We start from the raw sequence: 10,700 nt of genomic DNA on the forward strand, positions 1-10,700 counted from the left end.
GCTGGTGGAGGAAAGGCTGGTTGGTTTACAGTAGTGATGATAGGTGAGCTACCAGAGGATTGGAATTGGTGGTTTCTTAAGCTGAACATCTATAGGCTGAGGTGCATATTGAAACCACAGTACCTAAATGTCTGAGTTTGCAAAGATGACTGGAAGCTTCATGAGAACAGATATGAAGCTGAGAGAGTCTTACCAAAGAGCAATGACACTGCTCCCTCCTCACACCAGTTCAGTGAGACAGAAGTAAAAATAAACTAAAGCTTTTTAAAAATCTTGATACTATAAGTACAAGACTACCCACTGGTCTAAATTAGTGCTCATTCAAGGACTTCAGCACAGCTACACCAATCATATCAATTGTGGAACTGGCCTTTAATGTTTAATATTGTAGTAAATCACTTAATAATGAACATTCATTTTTTTATAATAGAATCTACAACAGAGCAAGTTGAGAGTGAGTTAAAATTACACAGTATGCATGTAAAGAAAATGTGGTCAGCTGTGAACCTCAGACTTGCTCTCTCAAATGAACTGGAAATAACAATGGCCTTTAAATTTGACTAAATTCTGAAATGAATCGAAAGCATAGGACCTGAAATCCGAACAAGCCAGGGACACATCAGTGTCCACAACACATGTATTCACCTGAGAGCTGGGTCCTCAGAAAAACATGCTCTCATGATCTATTCCAAGTGGCTGATTATGCCCCAAATGTTCCTAATTTGTAGAAATATTCAGCTCTTATAAATAATTATCGTGGTGTCAGTTAGGGCCCAAACTATGCACACATTGGCACATCCATGTCACTTGGTGTCCCTACGCTGTGTGAAATTCACCTCTTCAGCCAGCCTGGACTGTCACTCCTTGCTTTTGATTTGGAGGTTGCCCAGGAAGAATGGAGAGCGTGTGTCTTTCTTGAGTGAATTGTGCGAGACTTAGAGCCAAATGCTATTGGCACAGAGATTTGACAAGACATCTGTGCAGAGCCATGGCCAAAGAGTCTTCTCTTGATGTTTCCTATCTTTTGCAAAGCTGACATATCAGGATTTTGGTAGCTTAAGCTAAACTCCCTGTGAGCTACCTGGCTGCAAAGCAGGTCAGGGTGGGCTGGAAGGCTGTTTCCCTTGCCCAGTGCTTTGTGCGACTTCTAGAGGTCTTCACTCCCAATGCCCTGTGCATATGCACACATAATACTCCAGGGAAGTTCTCCATTGCTCTCCCTCTCCATCTGGGCTTTGCCATGTGCATGTGTGTTGGTGAGTCCTCCTCATCCCTTCTAGCTCTGTAGGCTCCCTCCAGGGAGATGACATCCAAGCCTTTGAGAATACATTAAGGAAACAAGGTAAATACCTATAGGCCCTGCTTGTGTAACCCAGTGCATGTCTTTGGGATAGGACAGCCCTTTTCCATGCAGACATTCAGGCACATGAATGTGAGGCACAGGTATTGCCTCCTCTCTCCCATATGAGCTGCCTGCTAAGCATATCATTAGGCTGGGGTGGGAGTCTGGGAGGTGATTGACCCACACTTTCCCTTGGCTCACAGTTTCCCTTTATGCTCCCTGGGTTCCCCTGTGCTATAGGGCTAGCAAATAGTGGTGTGAGTCACGTAGTGCTGTATGTTAGGGTTGCGAGGTAGGCATGGTGCAGATGGGATGGATATAGTGCAAAGCACTAGGAAGGGATTATCCAGGATGTCACCAGGTTTTGTGGGACTGATGTCATGCCTAAGGGTGCTGTAGGTGATTGTGCAGTGGTGCACTCCACCATTGCTGGAGTGACTTAACAGGGCACGTTTTATACAGCTGAAGAAACTAAGGACAGTCTCCAAAGGTATTTCTACTTTTAACTCAAATGGAGTTCAGTGTATAAGTAGGAAATAGTGCTAAATATGTTTTTCTGGCCAATCTCACAGAAAAAAAAATATCTGTGGAATAACTGGAGGTTAAGCTCTAGTCTTCAGCATCTTGAATGACTGAAGTCTCATCCTTCCTCTGTCTGCAACAGTTCATTTCTTGGTGTCCTGGTTTCCTGGGGATGAAGAGAGGTAGTAGCAGAAGAACTACGGATGCTGCTGGAGTGGAAGGAAAAAGCTGTTGTTTTGCAGATCTCTAGGCTGGTGAATGCAGCTAGTCTGGTCTTACACAAAAAGATGGAGACAGTGTGTACAAGTGGTGCCTGTCTTCTCATGTGGCTGAATTACACACTAAAGTAATTTATGACAAAGGGGAAAAGGTGTATTGTTAGTAATTGTTATGTTAAGGAGCGAACCTAACTTGCTGATTTAGCATCCATTTCCTCTTATAAAAGAGAGGAGAAAATGGCAGTGAAGGGTGGGGACACTTGGCAGGCAGCAGTGTAGATGGTAGGAGCATTTCAGGATCATTTCAGCCAGATTTCTGCTAGGTTTGGTGGCTGCATTATCTCATCCCCTTTTTTCTTAATTGGAGTGGCAGGCCCAGCACGCCCAGCAGGGAGACCATACTAATTCACCACGGAGCACAGCGTCAAGCTCAGGGATGGAGAACAGTGAGGCCTCTACGGAGTATTTGCTGAAAAGCGTGATGGGAGCTGAAGCAGAACTATAGAGGACATTAGGAAATATTTAAATACAAGATCAAAGTGGGTGACCTTAATTTCCTAAACTTGGTTAAATTAGTTGCTGCTTGGTCACTTAATCTTGCATTTTATGATTATTGATGGCTTGCCCTCTAGGGTCCCTTCCTCTGGTTCGTGCACAGGCTACGCTGTCAGAATTTTTGAGCCTGGTCTGACGAAAATTATGTTCAGCTCTGCAACCCTGAAGATCACATGAAGGTAACTCTGCCTGAGTGGCAACTTCCTCCATGGCGCTGATGGCATTTCTGAGTTTATGGGCACACATGCTGTTTTTATGAGACCCTGCAAAAACCAGATGGGGTTGCTGGTGATTCAGAATGTCAGTGTCATGCTGGCCTGCCATGTAAATCTCTTGTTGACGCACATGAGGACCGTCATACTAATAAAACAGAGGATGCTAATAATGTGCTGTTCCAGCGCCTTTTCATCAGTAAGATTCAGTCAGAAAGCAAGGCAAATGTGAAGGGGTGCTTACTGCTCCAGAACAGTTTGTCTGTAACTGTTGCATTGTTAATTAATGCTATGTCTGATGAGCTCAGCAATCTTCTCACCAGATGGGAAACCATCAGTCTGAGTACACTAGACTGTACACCAGAACGTGGTGATTCATAAGGATGAGTCGGAAAACCCTCACACTGACTAGCCAGCTGTCTAGAGCGAGCCAGGAGGGATCACTGAACTTTAGCTAGGATGTGCCTGAAGTCATCGCCATCGCCAAACCTCAGTAGAGTTTGCAGGAAGATTCCTCTATCTAGCTGTGATCCAGAGCCCAGAATCCTCTTTGAAGTGTGCAAAAGCAAGCAGGCAACTGCTCTTCCACAGTGTAACCAGGGGGAAAGCTTGCAGGTTAGAGTGCTTGTCTGGATAGGGCAGACGTGGGGTCTGTCTTGTCCTTAGTCTGTATGGAGGGGGAAGGAAGGATCAAATCCTCTTCTCAGGCTGACCCCCTAAAATGGTGTCCTTCTACCAGGTGTGAGACAGGATGACCTGAAGTAGTTTCTTGTTTGTGCTACTGTCAGCTGCTTGCAAAGACCATGAGATTCATTGAACCAGAGTGAGCAAAAAGCAGTGTGACTCTGTTGCTTAGTGCTTAGGGCGCTCTGTTGGGAGGGAGGAATCCTGCTTCCAGACTCATGTCTGTATATTATTAACCTGGTGTTGAATGAGAAGCACAAAGATGTCAATGATGCAAATTTCTCTTCCTGCTCCATTTAAACACGGTGTCCACAACTGGCTTTTTGTGGAGATGTCAGTTTTTCAGAGTATGCTGAGCTTGTTCTGAAAGCACCTGTTGAATTTGTTTCATTGAAGGATGCAAACTCAGAAACACCGTGTTTCTAAATCATGACTGTATTCAGGAGTAAAGGTGTTTATCAACCCAGATTCTGCCAATCTTGCACTTTTGTAGAAGTCAACTCCTGCAACCTGGTGTACTTTGTGTTAGGTAAGAAGGGTTTCAGTGACTTTAGCCATCCTCAAGTTTAGGCAGGGGTTTTTGTCACATTTTGGATTTAGGTGCCTCATATCCACCTACCTCTGACTGCAAGAACCTGTGTCCTCAGGCATATTTTTACAGCCTTTTGCATAAATTGATTGCAGTATAGGAGTTCTTTGAGAGTTTTGTTGCTCCTTGATATTTTTAGTGGTATTTTGTATACCCCATTATGAATCTTTGATTTCTTGGCTGTTTCTATTTGACTGTATGAATCAAACGGAAAGAAGAAACACTTGTCCAAAGTGTAGTGTACTTATTTACTATAAAAAATTTTCAGTGGAAATTAATGAGGCTGTGAAGCATATGGATGTTTGAGTTAGCTACAAACCAAGAAATACTACAGAAACATCTCTCTCAATTGTTACCTGAACTTCTAACATCAGCTAAAATTAACAATCAAGTGTTTAAAATCCTGTATTTTGAATTTTAAGAAAAGTATGCTGTCGGTTTGGGGTTGTATAGTTAAGGTTGTATTTTTCTCAGAATTCAAAAGAGCTTCCTGCCCTTACTTAGAATATGGACATAACCCTGTAAAAAACTGGTCTTTTTCCTGATACTGGTAAGAACTTTTGTGTTCTTATTCTTTTTATATGCTTAGTTAAAATAAAAAAACAAAACCCCCAAACCGCCCACGAGGTTAAATGATCCGTACACAAAAATGTGAATAGAATGTTCTAAATTACTCTTATTTTCCAAAAATCATGTAATTCATTGACTGACTCATGTTTTATAGCAGCTTAGGCACTGCGGGCTGATGGCTGTCAGGTGTCAGTAAGCTGGCAGCTTAAAAGTTGCCTCTTTAAGTAGTCCCAATGAAATGAATTGCTCACTGTGAGCAAGGGTGGATTCTGGCCCTGTGTTTGCTGAGACACTCTTGGTTGAGGCTCTTACGATACTACTGGTGTCTGGCTCTGCCTCCTGTGGTACATTTTCCTCTGCCATGGGCTGGAAAAAGTGGTTAGAGGTAAGACTAAGAGGGGGTTCCAGAAAGCCAGTGAGTCTGAGGCCTTATCTAAACAAAAATTGTACCAATTTAACTGGACCTATTTAGAAACGGAGGTTGCTGAATTAATGCCACCCCCATTTTTTTTTTTTTCTAGAACGAAGTCTGGAGAGAAACATTGTTCATGCCAGTACAATTTATGCTGTTTCTAATGGCTTTATTTTCCCCTTTGTACTGTCAACAGCACTTGTTTTGTAACTCTTCTGTGCATATTCCAGCATATTCCTGGACGGTAAACCAGAAACTGGGTCCCTTGCTGCTTTTGCTTCTTCATTTCTTCCTTCATATGTTATTTCCTAACCCTTCTAGTGATAGTCTGAATATTTAGCATGACTCTGTTAGTGTTCACTCGTAAGGACCAGTTAGCATATTCTCTGACAGGCTTGTTCAGAGAGCTGTTTCAAATAATTTCTCTTAATTTGTTGTGCAGTGTAGTGTATTAAGTGGGGAAAGGGAGAGACTTTGCAGCTGTAGAAGGATCCTACCAAACTTAAAATTTGCCACATCAAATGGCAAAATAGATGTTTTTCACACAGAATTTTCCCTCCTATCTAGATATTGAATCACGACTGACAGTAGGAAAAAGCTTGTCATATATTGCAGACAATTTGTGGCAATATATTCCATGTAAACCAAGAGATATAAGGAGGGAGTCAAGTAGAAAAACACATCTTTAAGTTCATTTTTTTGTTGCCAGAAGCATTCTTGGCACCTCCAGAAAGACTTGGTGATAAGTGCTGGTAGAGATGTGCCCAAGCAGCATCCCTTGTGAGCAGGCTTGCATGTTAAACCACATGACTTCCAGGTCTCAGAGAAGGTGTGGCTTCAAAATGGAGAAATCACAGCAGCGAGCTGGAAGAATGACTTTTCCCCCCTTTGTAACAATAATGTCAGAGCTGTTATTACATTTGGCCTGGCGAGTGGATTGGAAGTGTTTCTCAGAAGGGAAGTGCTTCCAGCTCCATGTCTCTTTCAAGAGCTCCATTCCCATGTACTTGCTGGAAACCTTTCAGGAAACCACATTCCCTTTCCCGTCCCCATTCAGCAATGCGATCCTTTCCAGCCGAAGCGGCTCACAGACTGCCTCATCGGCCAGGCCTGGGAAAGGAATGTGACAATGAGGGGGCAAAAGTGCTGGCACTTCCAATCCCATCCTATGCTGCCTTTTAGAACTGCCCCCCCCCCCGCCTTATGAAAGGGTTTTCTACATCCATAAGCATGTTTAGAAAGATCGGCAGTCTCTAATTTTCCAGTGTGTGGTGAGGGAAGAATGTGATTTTAGCTGGAAACAGTCACATGGCCAGATCCTCAGCCTTGTGCGAATTTGCCCGATGCTCCTGAGGTCACATTGTGCTGTGCTGGTTTACAGTGGCCCAGTATCTTGCTCCCTGAGTTGCCCCGATGGCCCTAAATGATAGCTGGTGTCTCACAGTACCCACATGCGACTGAAACGCCACTGCTTTGCAGAGAAAATGCCCTGAAACCTTGAGCTAGTGCCATTTTCCAGACAATCAACAATTCAAAAAGACAGTAGGTGAAGAAATGCTGTTTATATTACAAGTTTCAATAAATAAGATAAAAGGGGTACGAATAAGAGAAGGGATCAAGGAACTGTTAATGACTTAGAGGACAGAATCGTATTAGAGACAGAAATGTAAACTTGTTTTGCTGTTGCTAAAAGCCCAGGAGATACACATTTCATTCTGCAGAGAAATATTCTGATCAGTACTTTTTTCTGTCATAGCAGCAGGCAATTGAGCTTGGATCCCAGCCAGCCTTTTTTATCCTCTCTTTAAACTAAACAATTAATTAAAAGAGAACACAAGGCAGGATAATTTAGCCAGCTCTTTTAGTTTAGACAGAATGGGTTATTGGGCAATGCCACTGCGGCACAGAACAATCACTCCTAGCTTCTGTGCCACAGGAACAGTTAAGCCTTCCAAGATGAATTTCCAGCCATTGCTGTTAGGATGATTGTGCTGTTTTCTTATTCTTTATTTTTATGCTTTTTTATTTGCTCATCATTTTTACTGTTTGTATTGTGTGGTGCATGGGTGGTAATGATTAGATAGTGATTTTCAACACAACAGTTTCTCTTGAAGCAGACATTTACCCACCCTGAGACAATTGCTCTCCAAAACTGAAGGAAAAGAATATGGGAGGGAAGTCTTACAGCCGCTGAAGTCAAAGAAAAGTCTCTAATTGACCTCAGTGGGCAGGAAGACTGGTAGACAGATAGCTATTCTTTCCATGTTTTGAAAGACTCAAGAAGCTGACGCTTGGAAAGATTAGGATAGGTAGGTGACCTTTGGAAACTATTTGGAAGCTGCAGGTGCACAGTAGCTCTAAAAATTACAATGCTTACTTAGGCATCAGAAATGGCTTCAGGGGACATGGTTTCAGTGGAGGAGCTTAATTTTTTTTTTTTTTAATCTAAGTGGTTTAGACTGTGGACATTATGGTTAAGTGGGCAAAGGTTGGGAAACTGAATTTTATTCCAGCTCCTGATGCTCATTTAATATGTTCCCTTGCAGTAGCTGTTAACCCTGTTGCACTTATAACTCATCTGTAAACTGGGAATAACAGTGTTGCCTGCTTAAGTTTTGAAGCCTGACTAAATAATGTTTGTAAGAAACTATGTGAGGCCAAAGTCATTCTGGGGCTAATCAGTCGCAGAGATGGAGCTAACACACAGGACTGTCTATAACTTGACACCATATACATTTCCTTTACAGAAGTGGTTCCCAAACTTCACTGGCCCATGGGAAGCCCAGTGAGCAAGTAACATGCTGCATATAACATATGCTTTACTCTTTTTCAGTGGACTTCATTTTAACTCTTTAATTTCTAGCAGACATCAGCAACAGAGAAGATTTTAGTAGCAGAATGGAGGACTGCTACTTCACCTGGATTTTAGAAGCATGAGTGTTATCCCACATTGTATGAATTCATGAAGTCATTAAATAGAAGTTAGGATTTTTGTGTGTGTGTGTGTGTGTGTGTTCTCCAGTGGGAATGAATTTTGCACCAGAGGCTCTTTAGGGAAAAATGAAGTATTTCTTTTTGTGTTTGTGTAAAACATATTGTTTAAAATATCTTATGACTTTCTGTATTAAAAAAAAAAAAAAGTGTCATCACCTTCACTTCATCCCATTAACTCAACTTGTTTTCAGCTTCAGCTGTGCAGTATTTATCACCCTCTATTGTCATATATTACACAGCTGCATAATGGCAAGGTTTTTTTTAAATACCAAAACAATAAAAGCCAAACGCAGTCCAGAAGTGAAGCTCCTGGTAGGTGGGAACAGTGTAATGAGTAAAATGTCATTAAGAAGAAAGTGTTTGCTGAAGGATTGTAATGTCAAAGTTACAAGTTTATTTACAAGATTTCAAAGATTAAAATCAGAGGAAAATGTTCAAAGTCTGAAGCTTTGGTAAAGTTTATTTCCCACTAGCAGTCATGAAGCTAAATTATGTAGTTGGTTTGTATTAAAACAACAAAGTCAGAAGGCTTAAAGTGAATTGAAGAGCAGGGATTTTCTGCCCCTGAATCATGGCGTGGTCCATCTGAAAGGTTGCTGAACTGTAAGATATGAATCCTATAATCTGTTTGCTACTCTGCCATGCACACACTGCCTTCACTTAAGGTAACATGTTAAATATTTACAGTGTCCTTCAATTCAAATCACTTGAAATTAGCAACCATCTCAGATAGTCTTGCCTGTAACTGCTACCTTCCTTTTCACAAAACCATCACAATAATAATGTGTAGCAGTCAGCTTGGTAAAGTGATTTGAAGCTTTCTAGAAAAAATATGCTGCACAGGTAGTCACAAGCAAGTAAGCACAGCCATCAGCCACGCTGGGGCTGGTGGGTCTGCTCCAAAGCGGTGTCAGCAGTGTCAGCAGCTGCTGCTCTTCTCCCCATGCCAGGGAACTCCTGCCAGGGGCACGACCTGCTGGCCAAAGGAAGGGGACCCCTACCTGGGACTGGCATGTGTTTGTGGCAATTTCTCAACTATGAGCATTTTGGCAGCCTGAAATACTCTGGGTCTGTGGGCCAAAGCCATTCAGCAAGACACTAAAAAGTTTGTGTCTTTCAGTCCTGTCCCATCCTGTGTGTTCTTCTGAGGATGCAGAACCTCCTAGAATGGGAGGCTAATACCAAATCATGTGCAGCAGTGACCATAGGAGAGGAAATTGTCAAACAGTATTTGCCGTGAAAATGGATTCATATTCATCATTGTAAATGATTAAAATATACTTGTAGGAATAATCTGCAAAGTCAGTGCATCTGTCTCAGGAGTAAAGTGATATGCCACCCATACAGTGGTGAGACATAAATAATCATGCTACAAGTCATGTCTTCTATTAAAGCGCCTGATATCACCCATTTCAAGCTGAAAAGCAGTAATCTGTAAAAAACAGGATTGGTAGGCATCTGATGTAAAGTAAGACTGCTGCCTTGTATTCCTTTTACATCAACCAACTAGTTGATTCAACCACTTTCGCAGAAACAGTGTTTAAATCACATTTGATTATGATTTGCAAACATGCCTCTTGACTCAGTGTGTACAGAATCTGCATTGCTATGTGTTTGTTTTTAAAATAAATGGAATTATTTTTTTTCTCCATGTGATCCTCCCTGATTCTCTGACTCTTCCCTTAGTAGTCTGCATATGAGCAAAGACATGTTCATATTTTAGTGTCAGCAGTTGCGCGTTGGATGTAACAGTCAAACAAGCCTGGCAATCCTGTACTTTAGAGGTGAGCCTCCAGATCCCTCCATCTCCCATTCTCATTAAACAAAATCCCTGAAATTTGTGCTCTGTTGCTGCCTTCTAGTATGAGGAAGTGGTGCGGTGGATGACATACGGACTGGCCTCCAGGGGAGCTGAGTATGATTCCCAGCTCTGCCATTTGCTGGGTAATATCCTGCAACTCATTTAGCATTTTTGTGTCTCAGTTTCTCAAACTGTGAAAATGAGGCTAGTGGGCCAGCATTTCTCACCGAAATAAATAATAGATTCCTATTGAGTTCAGTGGCACTTTAGTGCTTTGAGATCTGTAGGGAAAAAAAAGCTAATTGTTGCTTTTGATACATTCTCCTTGGTTGTCATTCACTAGTTCTACCTCACATGAGCATGATGCGGATTTATTCTTAGCCTCCTCCTTTACCGGCATGAAACATAACCTCTTATACAAAGGTTTGTTAGCATTTTCAGAATCATCAGTTCTCTCAATCCTTTGCTAATGTTTTGTAAATATTTTTTCCCCTTAAATTTCTACAGTATAATGCAAACATACTTCCTTACTCCCATGTAATGTAATACAAATGGAAGGGACAAGACAGTATTATTCAAAAATTTTCAGCTTATGAAATAATATGTATTAGTTGATATGCCCCAGAGAGATATGACTGACCAGCTGCTCTGGGTGAAACAAATGAATAGAAAAATCCTTCGTTAATGATATACTCTGCAATAGATTGTTTCTGGGGAATTCTGTAGAAATGCAATCTTTCTCATCCGTTCCCTATAAATGAAATAAGGAGCCGACTGAGTTCCTAGAGGTTTGGTAGGCAC

This window comes from Accipiter gentilis, chromosome 2 (genome assembly GCF_929443795.1).
Source record: "Accipiter gentilis chromosome 2, bAccGen1.1, whole genome shotgun sequence".
NCBI lineage: Eukaryota > Metazoa > Chordata > Aves > Accipitriformes > Accipitridae > Astur > Astur gentilis.